The sequence below is a fragment of the Schistocerca piceifrons genome, chromosome 8, assembly GCF_021461385.2.
Source record: "Schistocerca piceifrons isolate TAMUIC-IGC-003096 chromosome 8, iqSchPice1.1, whole genome shotgun sequence".
Lineage (NCBI taxonomy): Eukaryota > Metazoa > Arthropoda > Insecta > Orthoptera > Acrididae > Schistocerca > Schistocerca piceifrons.
In genome coordinates, this window is record NC_060145.1 from 80,575,798 (window position 1) to 80,599,535 (window position 23,738).

General features: G+C 44.7%; 1 protein-coding gene across 4 annotated transcripts in view; it reads right to left on the minus strand.

Annotated features, from left to right (window-relative positions):
• LOC124711331 (zinc finger protein 271-like) overlaps nucleotides 1–22,876 on the minus strand; it is a 152,440-nt gene extending 129,564 nt beyond the window's left edge. For all 4 annotated transcript variants that reach the window (XM_047241358.1, XM_047241357.1, XM_047241355.1 and 1 more), the window contains exon 1: nucleotides 22,246–22,876. The gene's annotated coding sequence lies outside the window, so the exon portion shown is untranslated. The remainder of the gene's footprint in view (nucleotides 1–22,245) is intronic.
• Between the last annotated feature and the right edge of the window lie 862 nt (nucleotides 22,877–23,738).

A 23,738-nucleotide genomic window follows, 5' to 3' on the forward strand; every position in this document is an offset into this window, starting at 1 on the left:
ACGAAAACCACAAAGACACAAGAAACAGGTAGAAGAGGTTAAAACAAGAAAGCAGGTTACCATGGCTGGCTGACCACGAGGATAAAAAGCAAAAGTCAGCCACTCTGCAACACATTAAAACCTTCACACTGAAAGCACCAAAGGTAGGGTGCTGGTAAAGTTAAAAGTCCATTGCAGGGCGGCTAAAGTGGCCAGTCCAGCAAGAGATGGACAACCATCATTGGTGAATCACAGCACACCGAGGTGGGTCCCAGCAACGGAGGAAGTAACCAAGTGTCAGCCACGTACGGCCAACGCGGAGCTGACAGAGAACCACAGAGTCCCTGCGAGAGGCGCGCACGAAGGTCTTCCACATATTCATAGTTTCCTTAATGGCATGCAGCTTGTTATGCATACTGAGGTTATGCCAACCCATGTCCCAATTGCGCAAAACCTCGCAGCGTAATAATGAACGCAGGTCAGTTTCAGAGAAGCCAATCTCTATAAGTGGTTTCCGCATAGCCTGTTTGGCCAGCCTGTTGGCAAGTTCATTGCCTGGGATTCCGACGTGACCTGGTGAACTGGGGTCCAGACAAACACCACTGAAAGACTGGACTGTTCCAGGGCATAAATGGACTCCTGGATGGTTGCTACCAAAGGATGACAAGGGTAGCACTGGTCGATAGCTTGAAGGCTGCTCAAGAAGTCAGTAAACAGGAGAAATGGCTCGCCTGGGCATGAGCGGATGTGCTGAAGAGCACGAGATATGGCCGCCAGCTCTGCAGTGAAAACACTGCAACCGTCTGGTAAGGAGTGCCGTCCTATACGAGGTGCGGCTAGAAAAAAACCGGACTGATGCTGGAAAAAACATTGATTTACAATTATTTACAATTTCATGTTATCTCCTTCAATGTACTCTCCTCCTCGGTCTCTACACTGCTCCATACGAATTTTCTACTGTTCATAGCAATGCTGCAGATCATTTTCGGTAAGTCCATACATTACTTCCGTCGCTTTTTCTTTTACTGCTTCAACAGTCTCAAATCTAGTTCCTTTCAAAGGTGACTTGACTTTAGGGAAAAGAAAAAAGTCACAGGGGGCCAAATCAGATGAGTAGGGTGGATGATCTAAGATGGGAATGTTGTGTTTTGCCAAAAACGTCTTCACTGACAACGCACTGTGGGCTGGGGCATTGTCTTGGTGAAGGATCCATGACTTTTTTCTCCACAAATCGTTCCGTTTTCTCCGTACTCGCTCACGTAGGGTAGCCAGGATGCTAATGTAGTAATGCTGATTCACTGTTTGTCCCTCTGGTACCCAATCAATGTGCACAATCCCTTTGATGTCAAAAAAAACAATCATCACTGCCTTGAATTTCGATTTTGACATTCGTGCTTTTTTTTTGTCGTGGAGAACGAGGAGTTTCCCATTGCATCGATTGGCGTTTAGTTTAGAGATCGTAAGTAAAAAACCACGATTCATCGCAAGTAATAACATTTTGTAAGAAGGTGGGATCACTTTCAATGTTTTCCAGGATGTCAGAACAAATCATTCTTCGGCGTTCCTTCTGTTCAATTGTGAGACACTTTGGAACCATTTTTGAACACACTTTGTTCATGTTGAAACTTTCATGAAGAATCTGCCTAACACTTTCCTTGTCAACTCCTGTTAACTCAGACACTGCTCTGATTGTTAAACGGCGATCTTGTCGAACAAGTTTACCGATTTTTTCAATGTTTGCATCAGTTTTTGCTGACAATGGTCTGCCAGTGCGAGTGTCATCACTGGTGTCTTCGCGGCCATCTTTAAATCGTTTAAACCACTAAAACACTTGTGTTCGCGATAAACAATCATCGCCGTACAGTTGTTGTAACATTACAAACGTTTCACTTGCAGATTTTCCTAGTTTGAAACAAAAGTTGATGTTAACACGCTGTTCTTTCTGTACACTCAACATTTTCCGACGCACAGGCAAAACGTCAACTACTTAAAACAGACGCCACGGGCAGACTGAGTGCAGGAGGCAGATGAAACTCGAGCAGTAGTTGGAGCGAGAGTCACGTGACAGGCCACGCGACTTTCAGCCTTATTGCATTCGTTTTATTGTTTCACCAGTACTAGTCCGGTTTTTTTCTAGCCACACCTCGTATGTCCTCCATGAACATAGGCAAAGCCAAAGTGACCATCAGCCATCGAGCCATCGGTGTAAACCACTTCATGGCCCCTGTACATGTCGAGAATCGAGAGGAAGTGACAGCGGAGAGTTGGAGGGTTAACTGAGTCCTGAGGGCCACATAAAATGTCCAGGTGAAGCCAAGGCCTAGGTGTAGATCATGGAGGTGTTTGCGAATGAACCTTAAGTATGGGTAGTAAAGGTAAGGATGCCAGTTTGAAGAGAAGGGATCGCACACCACAAGCAATTGCAAGCCCTGACCGGGGCCGCCCATGAGGGAGGTGAACTGCTGTGGGCAGGAAAAGGAGACAGTTATTCAGATGAGCAGGAGAACTACAAATGTCTGCAACGTAACTGGAGGGCAATTGCGCATGCCTAACCTGCAATGGAGGGGCTCCGGCCTTCACCAGGATGCTGGTCACCGGACTCGTCCTGGAAGCTCCTGTCGCTAGGCAAACGCAACAGTGGTGCACTGGGTCGAGTAAACACAACGCTGAGGGTGCCGCCAAAACATAACCCACACTCCCATAGTCAAGGCGGGATTGAACAAGAGCTCTGTAGAGCTGCAGCAGCGTAGAGCGATCTGCACCCCAGTTGGTGTTGCTCGGGCAACGGAGGGTATTGATGTACTGCCAGCACTTCCTCTCAAGTTGACGGGAGTGAGGAAGCCAAATCAATTGGCCATCAAAAACCAGTCCGAAGAATCCATGTGTCTCCACTACGCTGAGTGGATTGTCAGTAAGGTAAAGTTCTGGATCCGGATGAACGGTATGACACTGATGGAAGTGCATAACACACGACATTGCTGCTGAAAACTGGAAACCGTGGGCTAGAGCTCATGAATGCGCCTTGTGGATGGCTCCCTGCAGACCCCGCTCGGCAACACCAGTACTGGAGGAGCAGTACGAAATGCAGAAGTCGTCGTCTTACAGAGAAGGTGAGATGGACAGCCTTACAGCTGCTGCTACACCAATAAAGGCCACTAAAAAATGATATACTCAATACGGAGCCCTGCGGGACCCCATTCTCCTGTATATGGGGGAGAGGGGGGGGGGGGGGGGGGGGGGGGAACTAAGGAAGCATCAACTTGGACATGTGAAGTACAAAGCAACAGGAAATTGTGGATAAAAATCAGGAGTGGGCCTTGGAGACGCCACTTGTATAATGTGCCAGGTCGTGTCATATACTTTTTGTAAATCAAAAAAGATGACAACCAGGTTTTGGCGTCTGGAAAAGGCTGTTCAGATGGCAGACTCGAGGGACACAAGATTATCAGGGGTAGAGCGACTCTGGCGGAAGCCGCCATGACATGGGGCCAGTAGGCCACGTGATTCCAGGACCCAACCCAACTGCCAACACACCATACATTCCAGCAGCTTACAAAGAATGTTGACGAGGCTGATGGGCCGAAAGCTATCTACATCAAGCGGGTTTTTACCAAGTTTAAGCACCGGAATGATGGTGCTCTCCTGCCATTGTGATGGAAAGATGCCATCGCACCAGATCCGGTTGAAGAAGATGAGGAGATGTCACTTGTAGTCAAATGAGAGATGTTTAATCATCTGACCGTGGATCCGATCTAGCCCCGGAGCTGTGTCGGGGCATGTGCAAGGGCACTGAGGAGCTCCCATTCTGTAAATGTGGCGTTATAGGGTTCGCTGTGGCATGTAGTGAACGAGAGGACTTTCCTTTCCATCCTTTGTTTGAGGGTGCGAAAGGCTGGGGGGAGGGGGGGGGGGGGGGTTTAGTTTGATGCAGAGGCTCAAGCATAGTGCTCAGCAATCTCGTTTGCTTCTGTAGATAACATCCCATTGATGTTAAGGCCAGGAACACCTGTTGGGGTCTCGTACACAAAAAGACGTCTGATCTTCGTCCAGTCTTGGGAAGGTGACATATGCCACCCAATGGTCGAGACTTATCTCTCCCAACACTCCTGCTTCCATCTTTTGATAAGCTCGCAAATGTGGGCTTATAGGCTACGAGGTGTTCCAGAAAAGGGTGCCACTTATGCCGCTGTAGTGCCCATCAACACTAATTAATTGCCTCATTGACTTCTGATGACCACCTAGGGACCACCTTTCGCTGGAGGCACCCTAAAGAGCGAGTGATTGCGTTTTCCGCTGTAGTAACGATTGTTGTAGTCACCTGCTCAGCCATCACATCGATGTTATCGTGTGGGGGGAGAGTCAATGACGACCACAGAGGTAAAAGTTTCCCGGTCTGCCTTGTTTAAAGCCCATCTGGACAGGCGCCCGTGGGCCTGACGCTGGGTCAGTGACAGGAAGATGAGGAAGTGGTACTACCACACACATCGTCATGTGCTCTCCAGTGGATGGGTGGGAGAAGTCCTGGGCTGCAAATAGATAAATCAATGGCTGAGTAACTACCACGAGCCACACTGAAATGTGTGGCGGCCCCAGTATTTAAAGATGCAGAGGTCGAATTGAGACAGTAAATTTTCGACATCTCTGCCTCAGCCAGTAAGGACAGTGCCACCCCACAAGGGGTTAAGGGCGTTAAAATCTCCCAAAAGTAGGAAAGGTTTAGGGAGTTGATGAATCAGTGCAGCCAATATATTCAGGGGTACTACACCATCTGCAGGAAGATATACATTGCCGAAAGTTATTTCCTGCGTCATCCTTATTCTGACAGCCACAGCTTCAAAAGGGGTTAGAAGGGGCACAGTTTCACTACAGACTGAGTTTAGGACATTAACGCAAACTCAACCTGACACTCGATTATAGTCACTACAATTCCTGTAAAATCCCTTACAGCTGCAGAGGGCAGGGGTCCGCATTGCCAGGAACCACGTTTCCTTGAGGGCAATGCAGAAAGCGGCTTAACAGTTAGCATAGCTCAGCCAAACAGTGGAAGAAACCACTGCAATTCCACTGGAGGACGATGTCATCATCAGACTGGGAAGACATGGAACATACAATGAGGCAGCTTACGCTTCAGAGTCACCTGCTGCCACCGACTTATTGCCTGAGCAGTCTATATCCATTGTGTCTGAGGCTCCAGCAAGATCCAGGTCCTCAGCAGACACCATAATCTCCACCTTATCCCCAGATGCTGAGCTTGTAGGTAGCGGTGGTGTGGGTGCCACCTCAATTTCCTTGGTCTTAGGGGTCTTATTTTTGGACGTTTCTCGCTACTCCTTGGCTCCTTGGGTTTCTCTGGATGGGAGGGCTTCACTGATTCAGTCGCCGGGACTGAGGATGATCCTGAAGCCCTACGACCAGCTGCTTTTGGGCACTTCAGTCACTGGCGGACGTCATCTTTCCCATTGGTAGAAACCTGGGAAGGGAGGGACCCAAGGGACTCCCTGACAGTTGGGAGGGGGGGGGGGGGGGGGGAGCAGTCTTCCGAGGTAGGTGGTGCAGGAGCAACAGGGGCCGAAGTGCCCCCCATTATCAAGGGGGCAGGTGAAGCCTTCTGGCTCTGAGAGCCAACTGGAATTCACGGAACTGATATGCCTACTACTGTTCTCATAGCGGCAGTGTATGAGGTCATAGCCACAGGACGTAGGTGCTCATATTTTCACTTAGCCTCAGTGTAGGTCAGTTGGTCCAGGGTCTTGTATTCCACGATTTTCCTTTCTTTCTGTAAAATCCTAGTCTGGCGAGCAAGGTGAATGATGCTCTCCGCAGTTGACACAGATGGGAGGCGGGGCACATGGATTATTGGGATGTGATGGATGTCCACTACCTCGACATGTGACACTGGAAGTACAGCGGGAAGACATATGGCCGAACTTCCAGCACTTAACGCACCGCATAGGGGGAGGGATATATGGTGTGACATCACAGAGGTAGACCACCACCTTGACCTCCGGTAAGGCGTCACCCTCGAAGGCCAATATGAAGGCACCGATGGCAACCTGAGTATCACTCGGACCCCGATGGACACGCCACACGAAATGAACACCTCGCCACTCTAAATTGGCATGCAGGTCACCGTCAGACAGCAAAAGAAAGTCCCTGTGGAAGGTAATACCCTGGACCATATTTAAGCTCTTATGTTGCATGATTGTAACAGAAACATCCCCCAACTTGTTACAAGCGAGTAAAGTCAGTGACTGGGCAGAGGATGCTGTTTTTATCAAGTATGACCCAGATCGCATTTTGGACAAGCCCCGAATTTGTCCTTAGCATGGCATTCCTCCCATGGTGTTGCTAGGGAGGGGAATGATTTAGGGTCATACTTTCTTGCATTGTACTGAGACTTCGAACGCTTAGAGACTGCTGGTGTTTGATCACCAGCAAGTGATGACCTGGTACACTGCATCGTGCGTCATTCGCCCTGATGCTACCCACAGTGGCCAGGGGCCCTCACCACCGGCACCACCAAGCCACAGCAAAGGCCACCTGGCAGGAGGGCCACCGCTGGGAGTCCCGATGCCCCAGAACGACGGGCATCTACTCCTTGGCATACGTGGGGAGTGCAGGCATCAGCAGAGCGATTCCTGTGTTGTGAGCAGGCTACAACCAACAGGGTACATTGCGGCCCCACCCCAGCGGACTGGCTACCATGCTGGATATGAGGTGCAAAGAAGTCCATGGTCATCGTCGGCGCAAAAAGCGACACTGCATAGTGCATGGTGGAAAACACACCCAGGAAGGCGTCCTCGCCCAAAAGATGGAGAATGAGCTGGACTGCAGTGCAACTACGAGAAAGTGGGCTAAAGATCTCAAAGCACGATGGACACAACGCATCATGTAAGCCGCCCATCCCCAGTTGACTTGCACTTCAAGTAAATTTTGAAAACTGGAGGTCAAACCCTACAGGGGACCATCACACAAAGGCCAAAACATGTGAGACTCCTTTCAGTTGCCTCTTACGACAGGCAGGAATACCTCAGGCCTATTCTAATCCCTGGACCTGCAGGGGGTCCTGTATATGGGACCAGGCTTTGAAAGTTTTTCTGTCATCATATTGCACACTGCTCAAAGTTGGAAGGTTCCCAGTTGAGCACCTTCATGGTCGACATCATACGACAGCTCCATTTTCAATGTTCACCACAGAGACCTTATGTCCCTCCTTCCGAGTCACAGTTACAGCCTCAGCAACCAGTGTTCTTTCATGTATTTGGCAGAGGTCACAGATGGGAACAAGGTGTGATGTCTGAGGTGTTGTCCCGTTCCGTCTCCATCACCTACAGTCTGATGGGATCACAAAGGGAGCATCAGAACCAGCTTCAACCAAGCCATTAGAGAGATTCTGTCACCCCCTTTTTGTTCACAGTACACAGCAGAGCAGGCAGCAGCCACCATCACAGTCCCAGATGTCATCTCCGACAGCACAGTCGTTTCCGCAGCAGGAGACATTCATGGACATCGACCTGCCACTGCTGCCAGCATCACTGTTGCGTTCACAGCCCGTGACACAGCCAGTAACTGTGTCGCATCCGGTTGCCTGGCCAGAAGTCCCAGACATTGTCTCCAGTGGCCTGCTTCTTGCATCAACTGCCTCTGGGCCTACAGCCGCCAATGTGCCCCTGTGGTTGGTTTCTCGGTCGGCGTTTCCAGCCACACACAGGATGGATGCAGGGTTGCAGATGAGTGCTTGGTAGTGACTGAAGTTTCGGTATCCACCTCTGCAATTGGATTGGCTCTCCATCCCCCCCCCCCCCTACCCTACCAGCTGTGACCCATCTCCATATCTGACGCCAGGGCAGATGTTTGGTGGTGAGGCATGTGGTGTCATCGGGGAGCAGCGCAAGAAGTATTTACCGACCACCACAAAAATACTACACACCGCAGTTTCGAAGCACCACCATTGTGCCTCTGCCCTGAAATAGCATTGCCGGAGGACAGGAGGGTAGTTCTGTTCAAGGCTGGATCCTGCCCATTTTCCAAGAGGTTCCTGTTGGAGTAACACCATTGTGCTGCTACTTGCCATGACACAGGCCATGTCAGCAGTCGGGGAATGAAGAAGCTTCCGTCTCCTGTGAACTGTGCCTAAGTGCCAATGCTATAAGAACTGTGTCAGCAAATGTCTACAAACTTGTGTTTTCTAGTGACTGTGGTGAAGCCAGGTATGACCATTCTGAACTTTTATCAGTTCACCACTCAGTAATCATGGCTCATTTAGTGTGTTCTGAACCGCAAGTCCACTTCTGCAGTTTCATAGCTACAGCCAATCCTGGCAAGCAAAGATAAGTTTTGTTGTAATTATTAAAGTATTACTTATTCAGAGTAGTCTAATTAACTATATTATTAATAGCCACCTCAGCGTCCACCAAGTGAGGTGGCGCAGTGGTTAGCACACTGGACTCGCATTCAGGAAGATGACAGTTCAAACCCATGTCTGGTCATCCTGATTTATGTTTTCCATGATATCCCCAAATCGCTTCAGGCAAATGCCAGGATGGTTTCTTTGAAACTTGCTGCTTGGTACCCTCCCCCCCAAATCAACCAACCAACCAACCTCAGTGTCCAAGAAGTCATGCACAACAAAATGAAATGTCTGAAACTTGTTTCCAGTACTCTCTTACCAACTTCCACGCTGGTTCAGTTTATTTGTACATCAATATCCTTCTCAGATCTCTCAAACCCACGTTCACTGGTTGTCTTCCTTCCACCTTAACAACTTACTGAATCCTTGCCCAAAATATGCAACCTTCTTTTAATTTCTCTTAGACATCTCTGTTATGCTCTTTCTTTTCTCCAACTTTTCAACTGTATACCCTGCCAGTACAAAGAGGACTTACAATTTAACATGGACTCCAGCCCATGGCGAAACTAGGTATTTTCATATATACAATTTTAAAGCTGAAAGAAATGAAAAGTGGTAAAAAAAATCTTGGATGCATTTAATATTAAATGCTAGAGCTTTGGAGTTGTAGTCTGAGACTCAATCACCAAGCCACCAAAAAATCTGTTGAAGTAACCAGCATGTATTTCACAATCTGAAACCAAGTGGAATCTCCTTTAATTTGTGAGATTCAGTAGGATTTCAGTAGCAGCAATGATACTGAATACATGCTTCTTGACATCAACATTGCATCCAAAGCCCATCCACATTCTTACCAAACAAATAAAATGTGTGCTTCTAGACTATCATTACAGATATACAATTTGTCTCAAGGCTTTTAAAAGACAGAACCCAGTACATGCTCTAAAATAAGGAAGCAGATTCAGAGCTTAAATTAGCACCAAAAATAGGTCAAGGATGTGCAATATGAATATTACTGTTCACAATACATATAAATGACTTCTGAGATAATGCTGATAGCTTTCTGGCTCTACAAGAGGAACACTGTTAGGTACAGAGAGAGAACAACATCGGCAGAATTTTTTTGTGAAATGCTGAAAGACTTAACAGTCAATTCCAAATGTAAGGAAATGCAATTTGAATCTTGTGAACAGTACAAAACACACTGTACTCCCACAAGAAATCTTTTAGTTTGCAGTGGGGAGTTTGTTGTAGTCTAACTCCACAACAGATGAAAACTGTAAAGCAGGCTGAGATTCAAATCAAGACCTGTGCATCTTGTGAGCAATGGTCTTACTGATTGAATAATAAAGGAAGTTTGAGTACAGTACACAATCCAAATCAGAATTAAAGATTCACTGAGAAACAACTCATAGGCAGTGGTTAAGTCATTCTCTAACATATGCTTTCTCTTGGGGGTGTTAATCCAGCAAGGCACATTGTAGAATCTATACCAATCTTCAAAAGTAGGAAAATGGCATTGGCTGCTAGAAGATTCGAGTGGGACTATGTCACAAGCCTGGATAGCTCGTCCAGTACGAATACTGCTCATAATCACAATCCAGCTCGAAGTCAGCTCACTTTCTGTCAAAAATTTTATATCGCCACTGCACGCAATCAACATTTAACCTATAACAGACAAACTACTCCACAGCATGGCAAAGGGACCCTCCCATTGTACTGAATATTACAGTTTATCCCCCTTCCATTTGCATAGAAGCATGGGAAGATTGAGTGCCTAAAATGCCTCTGCGTGCACTGTAATAAGTCAAATTCTGTCTTTGTGATACAGAGCAACATGCACAGGGTTATAGTATTTCCTAGGTTCTTCACTGGTTCTTGAAATTTCATGAGTAGACTTTCAATGGATGGCTGACATTTACCTTCAAGGGTCTGTCAGTTCAGGTTTTTCAGCATCTCAGCAACTCTCCCTCATTGATGGGGAGAGTGGGAGGGGGGGGGGGGGGGAGGAGGAGGGGGAGAGAGAGAGAGTAACAGTGTATGTATAGTAATATAGTTTTAAAAAGCAAGCTTGTGATATGTCCGAGACAGAAAATTTACAATCACAGTTATGACTTTTAGCAATTGGAAACCATTGCATTAAAGATGCGTAAGGTGTATCTACACAACACATGGCCTGCAAATGGGGGAGGGGGGGGGGGGGGGGGGCAGACAGGTCATGATGATATCTCCATTGGCCTAAGATTCCATTTTAGTACCCCATTCGGATCTCAGGATGGGGGAGGGGAAGAGACTGCCATGGGGGAGATAGCCACAAGAAAAAAATAGAAAAATCAATGAAAGAATAATTTTCTACAAGTCAGAGCATGGAATGTCAGAAGTCTGAATGCAGTAGGAAAGCCAGAAAATCTGAAACAGGAAATGCAAAGAATTAGTCTAGATATGGTGGGCAATCATGGAGATTTCTAGCAGACAATGCCAGTGGAAGAAGACACAAGAAAAGGGGAAACAAAAGAGCACAACAGATGAGACAAAATGTAGGGAAAAGGCGGGAAGAACCTGGCCAGTGTGGAGGCAAGGTCAAGGCCTCTGTAACCACTGCCTACACAAACTGAGGGACTCGAATGACAGAGCAAAATTAAAGGACTTGTATCTTAGAGAACGAACCACTCTGACAAAGAAAACCAAGGACAGATATAATTTGCCAGGGTCGTCTGCTAACACTCAAGACAAGGGAGGTGGGAGGCCATATTTAGTGCATGTGTAGGGGTCACGGAGAATGGAGGTAGGTGGTCGCTCCCCCAGCCCAACTGAACAAGCACCACCAAGATTAGCAAGAATGTGGATAGCAGAGGCCAAGGGGTGGCACAAAAAACACCAAGTGATAGCCTGAAGGCTACTCACTGAGCCTGTACATAACAAAATTCAGGTGAAGATGGAAAATTTAATAAAACGGAGAGCCCAATAGATGGCCACAAATTCTGCAGTGAACGCCTCACACGTGGCAGGCAAGAGATGTCGTTCCATGACAACAGAAGGCACGAAGGCATATCCTATATGATCAGCAGATTTAGAGCCATCAGTGTAAAAAGCAATGGCATCCTGAAACTGCCATAAGAGCATTCAGAACAAGCAACAGAGCATCATTGGAGCAATGGAGGCTTTTGGTCGCTGGAAGAGATCCATTGAAATTCCAAATCCGTGGTCGAGGAACTAACTGGAGGGGTGGGGGGTCAGGAGAGAACATGTGGAGAAAAGGACAGGGAGGGAAGAGGGAAATCACAGTGGAGGGAAACGAGGCAGAGCCCAACCAGTAAACCACCCAAGGACGGGCAGCCCAAAACAATAGAAGAGAATAGGAAGGGTGAGCAGGGGAAGAGTGGATATTGATGCCACAGGAAGCCAGGAGCTATGGACTGCTGAATCAAAAGCCAAGGGATCCCAGCTTCAAGAAGAAGACTATCGACAGAGCTAGTGCGAAAGACATCAGTGGGTAAAAGGATACCACAAAGGTGAACTGGGTCCAAGAGAAGTAGTACAGAAGGAGCAGCTGATCCACAAACTTGACAGCCATAGTCCAGACAGGACAGAACTAATACCCGGCAAAGGTGGGGAAGTATCGCAAGATCCACACCCTACGAGGTGTGGGCAAGAAAGCGAAGAACACTCCATTTACGCAAACAGCCAACCTTCAGACGACAGATGTGGGGCAACCAAGTAAGGTTGTCATCGAAAAGAAGACCCAAGAAACGGAACTGGGGGACCACATTCCGATGCTGGACATCGAGGTAGAGCTCTGGATCAGGATGGACTGTAGTATGGTGACAGAAATGCACCACCCTCAACTTAAGGAGGAGAGAATTGAAAAAAAAGAATGAGTGTTCACATGGATGGGCACCCTGGAGTTGTCATTCTGCGGAGGCCACTGAGCAAGAGTTAGGCCTAATACAGAAATCACCCACAAACAAGGCGAGGGTGATCAAAAGTCCAGCAGAGGCCACAAGTCCAATAATAGTGATTAGAAAAAGAAGCACACTTAATAGGGAACCCTGTGGAATGCCATTCTCCTGGATCCAAAGAGATCTGTGAACAGTGCCAAACCAGTCTCTGCGCAACCAGTGGGACAGGAACTGGTGAATAAAAATCGTGAGGAGTGCCCTATAAGACCCCATTCATAGAGCATAAGGAGCCTGTGATGGTACCAAGCTGTGTCATATACCTTACGAATATTGAAGAAAACTGCGATAAGCTGGTGGCACTAAGAAAAGGCCTGCTGAACTGCAGTTTCCAATCAAAGCGGATGATTGATCGAAGACCATCCCTCCCAAAAGTCACACTGGTAACAAGATTAAAGGTCCCGATATTCAAGGATCCAATTGAGCCAAAGAGCCACAATCCATTCTAGTAATTTGCAGGGGATATCTGTCAGGCTAATGGGCTGGTAACTATCAAAGGACAACAGATCCTTACGAGGCTTAAGGACAGGAACCACAATACTGTCTCTCCATTGAGAGGAAAAAATGCCTTGGAACCAAATACAGTTAAACATCTGGAGGAGATTTTAGCGTTGTGGAGGAATGAGGTGCTGAAGCAATTGGTTATGGATGGAATCAGGGCCACAAGCTGAACTGTGGGAAGAAGAGAGGCCCTGAAGAAGCTCCCATTCAATGAAAGGTTCACTGTAGGATTCCACCTGATAACGAGTAAAACATATATGCGACACTGTTTCTGGAGGAGGAAGGCAGCTGGATAAGTGACTGACACCGATGCTGTTGCAAAATGGGTCACAAGGTATTCTGCGAAAACTGACAGATCTGTACAAAGGCCATCTGGAAGGGCAAGCCTGGATTGGAAGACTACTGCTGACAACATTTGGGGGGGGGGGGGGGTGCAGAGAGTAGCCAGAAGAACCTAGAGAGGAGACAAAGCGTTCCCAACACACCCGTTTGCTCTGTTTGATTCAGTAACAGACTTTAGCACGAAGACACTTAAAGGGAAAAAGACCAGCAGAGGATGAGAGCCACTTAAGATGTTGCAAGGCATGACAATGGTCACAGATAGAGGATCAATGGCCATGCCCCACCAAAGAGCTGGCCGACGGGGAACAGTGCCCGTCAAGCAAGGAACAGCAATGCCAGCAGCACGAATTATCTTTTCAGACGTATCACGAACGACTTCATAAATACAACCTGACAAAGAAGATATAGAGAGGCCAATCAGCACAATGGAAAGCCTGGCAGGAAAATCTGGTCATCGGGAGGTGGGAAAGGTATGACAGAATCAACGGGAAGTGCTCATTGTCACAGAGATCACTGTGTGGCAACCTGTGTAAGAAAGGAGGAAGGAGAGGGCAAGAAAGTGAAAGATCAAAAGCAGAGAAAGTTCCATATGCAGCACTAAAATGAGTAGCGAAACCATCATTAAGACGGCACAGGTCATGGTCCACAAAAAACTGGTCAATGAGGAGCCCCCGACTAGTTGAAGAAGCACTGCCCCACAAAGGGTGATGGGTATTAAAATCCAGAAGGAGGAGGAAGGGGGGGAGGAACTGCAGAAGGAGAGCAGCAGATGTAGTTGGCCTGTCAGGAGGAAGATAGAGATTACAAAATGTGATGACAGAGTCCAAATGGACCCGAATGGCAAACGCTTCCAATGTGATACGACCTGGTATCCACGCGTGAAAAATATCTGTACAGGCCAAAGTGCAGATACTATCAAAAGCCCTCAAAGGGCCAAAACGTTTCTGACAGAAAACATGGAACTCACGAAGGGTCAGTGAGTGACCATCAGTAAAATGAGATTCTTGGAGACTAAAAGAAGTTGTCAAGTAATAGGCAATAAGAGATTGCAAATCTGAGATGTGACGATAGTATCCATTACAGTTCCAGTGAACAATCATGGAGCAGGTACCTAAATGGGACGCAAATGTGCTGGAGCCAATGATGCCATTGGGTCACCATCCGTCACCAACAACAACGGGGTGATATCCATAAATAAGATTTTTGACTCAGGTTGCAAGGGGGCAGATGGCATATCTGGGGGCACCCGGGGGAGGGGGGGGGGGGGTTATCCTGGAACTTAGCTTCTGCAATATCCAGAACCAAGAGTGTGCACAGACTGCATCGTGGTGTTAGCACGACTCTGACCTGAGATATGCTGGGGAGAGGGGTCTCATCAGCAGTGGGCACCAAAACAGGGGGCCACGTCTTTGGTTGGGGAGGGGAGAGATAACTGGAAGGTAGAGTGCAGGAACCGCAAGGGAGGAGACAGGAGATGGGGACAGTAAAGCATGTAACTGAGGCGAAAGTAAATGTGATCAACACAGGGTGGAGTCAGTCATATTTTTGACAAGCCCCAGTGTAAGATAGATGATCTATGGATTTATACTCTTGTAGCTTCACTTCCTTCTTGTAAGCCAGGCAATCTGGTGAGTGTGAAGAGTGACAGTTTTGACAATTTACACACAAAAAATAGCGGCTTTGTGGCGGTGAATATGTCCCCATCCATCCTAGTATATTGCAGGTAGCAGGGAAAGTGTTTCACTTCAAGCCAGTGAGCCTGGCCATCCTCCCAAGGTGTAGCCAGGAAAGGGAAGGGAATACTTCAGGGTCATAAAAAGCAGCATTCAAGGATCCGTTACCACTCGAAGAGATGTCCGTAGGAGGATAGCCAGACTGTTAGAGTTTGATATGCTTCACGCACAAAGCATTCACCCTGATACCACCCATTCCAATCAGGAGCTTTCCCCTTGAGCACCACCTGGCCACAGCAAGGGCTGTCTGGCACTGCGGTCATTGCTGGGAGTTCCGATGCTCCAGAATGACCTGCAACCATTCCTGGGCATACATGAGGAGCCAACAGCTCTGGTATCAGAAATGTGATCCCTCTTTTGGCAGAGGGCTAAGCCAGATGGGTACATTACAAACCCACCACGTGCACTGGCAAGGAATGGGGGGAGAGGAAGCCATGGCACAGACACTAGGGAAGGAGTTCTTCCCAAAATGACTCACACTAAAGACAGAATATTTAGAAGTGTAGGTCAAACCCCAAAGCGTGACCAAAAAGAAAGAAAGAGAAAAGGCAACGGAAACAAAACTGCAAGAAATACAGGAAACCAGGTGGATAGCCAGGTCAATACAAGTACGAACACCTAGAGAGGGGGAGGCGAGGGCAGCAGGAAAGGAACGAGGATGGGGAGGGAGGAGCACAGGGAAGGACACATAGCCCGTGTAGGAAGAAATGGCTGCAATAGCTCGAGACTCTGTGGGCACCATGCATGAACTCGAGAAAGAACTGTGGAGCTCGCCGGGAGGGGAGGGGAGGGGGGGGGGGGGGAGGACAGAGATCAATTACGCTATGCAATAAATATAAGCTCACAATAGCAAATACACTGTTAAAATCACACGAGGACATGGTACACTTGGAAATGTCCTGGAGACACAGGATGATTCCTGCTGTATTACATTATGGTCCGACAGAAATTCCAAAATCAGATATTGGGTTGAAATGCTTACCCACGAGCAGATACAGACTTGTGCCACAATTCAGCAATAAGAAAGAGTAGACTGAAATTTAAGTGGATCATCTGGATGAATAAATGTGAAAAGAAGTGGGATACTAAAGTACTGAGGAACGGTGAGATGATTTCAAGTTTTCTAAAGATGTAGATACTGTGATAATTAATAACACAGAAGAGAGTTCAGTTGAAGAGAAAAGGACATTTCTAAAAATAGCAATCGCAGAACTTGGACAGACAAATATAGATACATTGCATGCATCAAGTCTGAAAGAAATGTGCATGCTCCAGAGTTAGGCAGATGAGGTAGAGTTGATTGAGGTCAGCTAAGAGGCCACCTCTTGGACAGGTTCTGGAAGAACCCCACAAGGGATGGTGTGCATTAAAGTCACCGAGTACCAAAAAGGTCTGAGGGAGTTGGCCAATAAGCTGGAGGAAGTCTGCCCTAATGACACCAAATGATGGAGGGATGTAGAAGGCACAAAGAGGACAGGTGAAATGAGGAAGGAAAATGTGAAGAGTGACAGCTTGCAGCTGGATGTTCAGTGAGATAATTTGTCCATAAACATCATTCCGGATGAGCAGCACGACACTCATGAGATGAAAAGCCATCCTTGGGTGGAAGGTTGAAGCAGATTGGAAAGAAATGCAGTTGAAGAGGATCTCCAAGTCAGCGAAGGAGAAGACCGTTCGCCTTTGTTTAATTTCTTGGAGCCTTTGTGGTTGGTGATGAAGACTCGGATGTTTGTTGGCTGGAGGGATGTAAAAAGTCTTCATGGGAGTATTCCTTCTGTCCTTCCCAGCCTGCCAGTTGTGTAGCTGGTGATTTTGATGCCGGAGGTGACAACTTGGGGGTTTGTTGCACAGCTGGAGTAGGAGACAGGGATGTTATTGTAACACTGGACGATTTTAGAACTGCTGTGCTGAATCCGAGGTTGCAAGTCTGTGTGACCATGTCCTTCGTGGAGTGAGGTGTAGCAAGAACAGTACTACAAGAGCAAGATGGTAAAACGCAGGGCTTTCGACTAGCCAGCAACTTGCAAGAGAGAGGGTAAAGCATTTCTTCCTTCACCCGGATCTCCTGGACAGCCCACTCATCAAAATACATGGGACAATCTTTCAATGAGACTGCATGGTCTCCGTCGCAATTGATACAGCGGGAAGGGGGAGGCAGGCAATTGCCCTCAACAAAATCCCTACCGCAAGTAACACATTTGGCCAGGTGTTGACAGGACATTTGAGTGTGGTTATAACATTGACACTGGCAGCAAAGCATCGGGTTCAGAATGTACAGTCGGACTGTGATGACTTCATAGCCTGCTTTGGTTATTGTTGGGAGCACTAGTCTATCAAACACAAGAAAAAGAGTGCATATAGGCACTAAGGATGCATCAACCTTTTTCATGACTCAATGGACTGCAGTAACACCCTCATCAGAGAGAAGTTGGATTTTTCCCTCGGTCAGACCATTGAGCACCCTAGTGTAAATAACAACCTGCGAAGAATTCAGCATTCAATGGGCCTCGGCACGAACAGGATAGCCGTGGAGTAACAAAGTCGGAAGCAGGTGTGCTTGAGAATCACAATTAGTCTCCAAAAGCAAAATGCCATTGCATAAATGAGAGCAGGATTTCACAGGGCTGGCAACTGCATCAACATCTTTTTCAGTAATAAATGGATTAAACTCCTTCAGTAAGTGATATCTTGAGGAACCGAGGTGCAGATGGGAGAATCTTGGAAACTTTAGCCTCATTCCACTTACATTTAACACACACAGACTGAGATGGTGACTGACTCATTGTGAAAAAATCCCCCGTGATTGCAAGAGTCTCCAATGGCTTGCTCCTTCAAACTGGGGGCCCACCTCAGAGCCACCTTATGTGATTGTTCACACCTCAGGTTACACCTCCCAAACTTCTGACAGAGATACCAACTGGGAATTTGGGAAGTTAATAGCTCTGGCAATCACCCCTTCCTGTGCCTGGCCTGAACCAGGGGGTACATGCGAACCCTACCGGATGACATAGGGCTGGGAATTACACATTACCCAGTCACCTGTTATGCAGCCGAAGTATGGGCCGGCCTTTAGGAGCACACAGGGAGGAAGAAGAAACAAAGAGTAACCGCAAATGCCAAAGCAGAGGAAGGACAGGAGATGGAGAATGAAGAAAGAAAGAAAGAAAAAACAGTGGAGGGACTGTTCTGATGTCAAGCTACTGAAAATACAGAACACATTCCCAAAAATATCCCAGACTTGTTCTCCAAGGGAGGAGAAAAAGAACAGCAGGAGGATAGAAATGCAGCATGGAAGAGAAAAGATGCTGCAAAGGCTGAGGCCCAATGGTAGTCAACCACGAACTCAAAGAGTGGTGAGACCCCTTGGGGGACATTCATAGGATTTGTTGACCAAGAAAAAGTGCTCAACAATCCAAAATTTTGCAACATGTTTGAAATTTTGTGAAAAACAGGAGTAAGCTATAGAAAAGTTTGAGTAATATACAATATGTATACAAACCAAGAGGAAACAACAAGAATGGAAGGCCAAAACAATGTGCTTGGATTAGGAGGCTGCAAGACAGGGATGTGGTCTTCAGTCCTTACTGCACAGTTTATACATTGTAGAAATAATGACAGCAATAAAAGGAATTTTAAAGATTGAGATTAAAATTTAGAGTGCAGGGCATCAACGATAAGGTTCACTGATGGCACTGCCATCCTCAGTGATAAATAAAAAGGACTGCAGTGTCTGCTGAATTGAATGAACAGACTGACTGAGTGCAGAATTTGGATTAAGAGCAAACCAATGATTGATGAAAGTAATGAGGAATATCACAAATGAGATTAGTGAAAAACTTATTAAAAACTGGTGACCACAAAACAGACAAAGTGAAGGAGTTCTGCTACCTTGGAAGTAAAATAAGACATGGCAGACAAAGAGCAGACTAGCACAAGCAAAGAGGGCATTTCTGGTCAAAATAAGTTTTTTACTATCAAAGAATGCGCTTACTTTGAGGAAGAAAATTTTAAGAATGATCATTTGGGGCACAGCACAGTATGGTAGCGAATCAAACTGGGAAAACTCTAAGAGAAGAGAATCGAAGCATTTGAGGTGTAAGGTTATAGAAGGATGTTGAAAATTAGACAGGCTGATTTGGTAAGGAATGAGGCGGTTCACTGTAGAATGGCAAACAAAGAACTGAGAACACTGACAAGAACAAGTGAAAGGATGATAGGATATTGGTTAAGACATCAGGCAATATCCATGGTGTTAGAGTTGTAGAGGGCAGAAACAGAAGGGGGAGGAGAATGGAATACACCAAACTAACAATTGAGGATGTTTGGTACAAGTGCTACTCTCAAATGAAGAGCTTCGCACAAGAGAGGAACTTGTGGCAGGCATTATCAAACCTATCAGAATACTGGGCATTAAATAAATAAAAGGGACAATGAAAACACTTGAAGTGAAAAATCATTCAAAGAGTATGGAAACTGTAACCACAATTCTTTGTATTTTTCCATTCTGGCCTACATACTCACTTCCGTTCAAGTACTGTTTGTGCATGTGACACTTCATTGCTATCATTTTTAATTTTATTCCTAATCAAAATACTGGAGATAGGCATGTGGCACTAACACTAGACAGTTACACAAACCTTTGCTTGTTATAGGGTATTACCTAGTACAAAAGTATCACCTATGCAAAACTTCTATTATGAAAAGAAGCCTTTGTATGTCTCTGCGTAAAATATGAATATATTTTAACACATGTAAGCATATGCATCCAAATGGTATCATATTTGAATTTAAGTGAATTTTTATTTTTAATCCTGCACGAGTACTCTGTGCACAGTAAATGTAGTCAACTATAGATCAAGTCAAAAACAGAAAACATTCGTTATCACTTGTTTCCTAAGGAGCGACTATTCTGATTACACTCTCTAGCATTACTGATCATAAAGAATACACATCAAGTCACATACAGACACAATTAGAAGACACTCACATATAGATTTAAGCCACAGCCTTCGTCAGTAAAAAAAACACACACACACACACACACACACACACACAAACACTTCCTTTGTTTGACTGTAAACAATGGTATATACAAATGCAGTTTAACAGATACTCTTTAGAACCAAACAATTCCTTTTTCACCAGATAGCCCAAGCATCTTTGGACAGTCAGTGTCATTTGCAGACTTTTTAGTAACTTCATACCCAAGTAATGTCCTTTTTCACCACTGTCGAGGTATGGAATATCCACACTGTTCTTCCTATATGTGTTGTATGTGTGTTCACTATCATTTTAATACAACCAATACAACCAATTTAAAGTCAAATGCAACACAGGAAAACAATGTCGACAGCATACACAGTGTTTATGAAGGAGCCTCCTCTAAATTACACAAACATATGCTCATATATATGATCTGACTAACAAATAATTCACTACAATTGCTTAGGCTTCCACAGCCATAGTCAGTTGATATAAAAGTTTTCTGGGTACCATGCCATTCCATAATGTAAAAAACCCCTATGCTAACCAACATTTCAGGCACATTTACAGAAGACCGCTATTGCAACAGTGTCCAAAACGTCGGTTTCTTTTTTTTTTTATGTTATGACACAGTACAGTACTTTGAAAACTTTTGTATCAAATAATCCATTGTTTAGAGATTATTTAAGAAGATTTTGTTATTGCTTCTGGGCGATTTCATGTGAAAATGAGCCTGACACTTTTTTAAATTTTATTTTCAGTTAAATTTATGTCATACTTTTCTGAACCTACGTTAGTTAAATTATGGAATCCTGAAAAAAATTATCAAAGTTACAAAATTATTTCAGTAAATGCAATTTCTTTTTATATTGACAGCCATCGTAGCAGTCTCAATTATTAAGTTTCAAGAGCAGAATATTATTTTTTAATGAAAGGTAAGATATTAAGCATGCAATTTATTTACAAAAACAGCTCTGTACTTAGTGTCCCACCTGTGACAAAAAACATGAAAAAGTTTACTCTGTAACTCAGAAATTACAGCAATTTTGTTGATTTTAAATTAAGAGTAAGAAAATCTGATAAATACACCTAAAGCAGTGTTTAATATTTAAATGGCCACATATATAAATGTTGAAATTAATTCTGTCCCACCCATAACTTTTTTGGGTTGTGACCGAAATCTAAACCATTTAAAACTTCTTGTCATTTTTAAGTTATGCTGATTGGAATAAATGTGCCTTAAAAGTTCACACTAATATCAAAGTATCAAACAGTGGAAAATCCAGGATGGACTGTAACAATATTATGAAAAGGAAAGTTTCCACTCACCATATAGCGGAGATGCTGAGTCACAGATAGGCACAACAAAAAGACTGTCACAAATAAAGCTTTCGGCCAGTAAGGCCTTCATCAAAAACAGACCTCCCCCACACACACACACACACACACAACTCTCACACACGTGACTGCAGTCTCAGGCAACTGAAGCTACACTCAGGCTTCAGTTGGCTGAGACTGCAGTCATCTGTGTGTGTGTGTGTGTGTGTGTGTGTGTGTGTGTGTGTGTGTGTGGTTTTTTTTTTTTTGACGAAGGCGTTAAGGCTCAAAAGGTTTATTTGTGAAAGTCTTTTTGTTGTGCCTATCTACGACTTAATATCAACTTATTCTTTATACAGAAAGTGGGGAAAAAAATGTTCACAAAGCATAAGAGACAACTTCGAGAAAAGTTGCACAAAGCTGCCAGCAAATGCAGTACCCATATACAAAAAGAAAACGATAGAAAAAGATGGGAAAATATGAAGATAAAGACATCCTCCTGTGAAATTTTTTTTAATTGATCACCATACGAAGAAAGCTGACCTAAAAAGAAAGTAAAGGATTAAACCAAAATTTGTACTGACTGAAGATGACCTGCTTCCCAGATAAAATCACATAAATGTCTTCAGACCCTCAGCAAAGCTGTTTCTCCCGTAAAAAAGGTGCTTTCTTCCATTCCCTAATAAAATCATCAGCATTCATAAAAATTTTGTATGGGAAACCCTGACTAAGAAGGTAAAGAGAACATTTTCTTAAAAGACATGAAAACTTCACCTTGTTAACTTTTTCACAAGTAATAAAATCAGCAGGCAGTTACCTTGTGTAAAGGATGTCAAGTCTTTTGCAGATCTAGCAACTGAGAAAATAATTATCTTGCAAAAACATTATATGAATGACACAATTGAAATCAAGGTTTAAATTATTTTATTGGGCAACAAAGGTAAACTATGAGGAATGTAAACTGGGAAATTGACAAGCGCTAGGCAAATTTATCTATACAGACATGTGGCGGCTTTTAAGTCACGTCTGATGTGATCGTTTTTTACTAACCATAAATTTGTAAGAATTGTTTTGCTGTACTTACATAATGCTGGTTTCGATGAGCACTTCGTTGACACAAAGAAATGTTTACGTTTCACCGCACATCTGAATACTCATAAAATTTTTGAAGACGCTTACATTTCTTTTGTTGTTGATTATTTGCAAAAACAATATAATTAAACCGCAAAATACTGTTGGCTACGAAATAATAGGTTCTTCTCATATGCCTTGCAGTTTTGTTGATATATTTATGTATTACAATAACAACTTTCTCAACTTAGTATTTCAGAAAATTAATAAACACAGAACTCTCCCAAGAGGACTCGAGGCACTGCATATGCACAAAGAACACGAAACTAACACCACATTTAACCATACATTTCGACATATGGGAAAATGAAACTTCCTAAAATTCAAACTTTTGCGGCAATATTATGGGGTGCGAGTCTCTAAAGGCAGTAGCACACATGAGATTCTCTGGCCAACCTTCGGCAAGTATGTGAAACATTTTCTGCTCTGATGATCAACGCAAAGTATAAAAACTTTCCACACGACGATGTTTCGCAGCCTGTTTACGAAGACGCAAAGCAATCATAACACTGTGTTTGTTTGGTAGGGAGTTGGGCATAGCATACGATTTTCATGTGACAGTAAACTTCTGAAATGAGCGTAGCATCTGGGATCAGAGTAACACATCCTATAAGAAGAAACGACGTTATTAATCATTGCCTCTCAAATAAGGAATGACACTATTTTACTATAAATGCCGTTGAACTTAATATATTTTTTGAGAGTTTAAATTAAAAAAAGTAGTAAGTAAGACAAATGGAACACTTTGTGTAACGATGTAACTCGTATAACCAATTCAAGCAGAAACTATTCGGTCTCGCTCCAACAAGACAAGTATCATTCAGTCATTTTAAAGTATCTGCTATAAATATAAGTACAGTCACAATAACCAAACCCCATGTTCCCCCTCTTCTATAAAGTATTGAGGTTTTTTTTGTTTATGAAGGGACGCTATCATGAGAAGTACCCTTCAAGCACTGGAGGACGCTGGTTGGTGCTGATGAATATTTCTCAACCTCTTTCAGTAGGCCTCTTTTCCACAGCAAACCATATGAACAGTATACATCCAGAGACAGAGATGGACAGGAAATTGTGTTTCTTACATACGTCGGTCCAAGGGAAAGCAGATGAACGACTCGGCCATTCTGTGTATCGAAAGCCGAAGCATACGAACCTACACCTCAACAGACATGGCTTTCATCATCCAGCTTAGATAAGAGCTATTCCGAACACCTTAATACACAGAAACAGGGCTATTTGCGACAAGGAGCATATCGGCTCCGAGATTATTCATCTAAAGATGATATTCAGAAGGAACGGCTATTCTGTCCATTATAGTAGGTCAACGCTGTCGAGGAAACCATGAGCAACTAATATTTGCACGATACAACTTGCGTTCGGCTGAAATCGACCGATTTAATATGGCCCGAAAGTAAATATTAGTCTCATTACAGATCAGACTGTCAT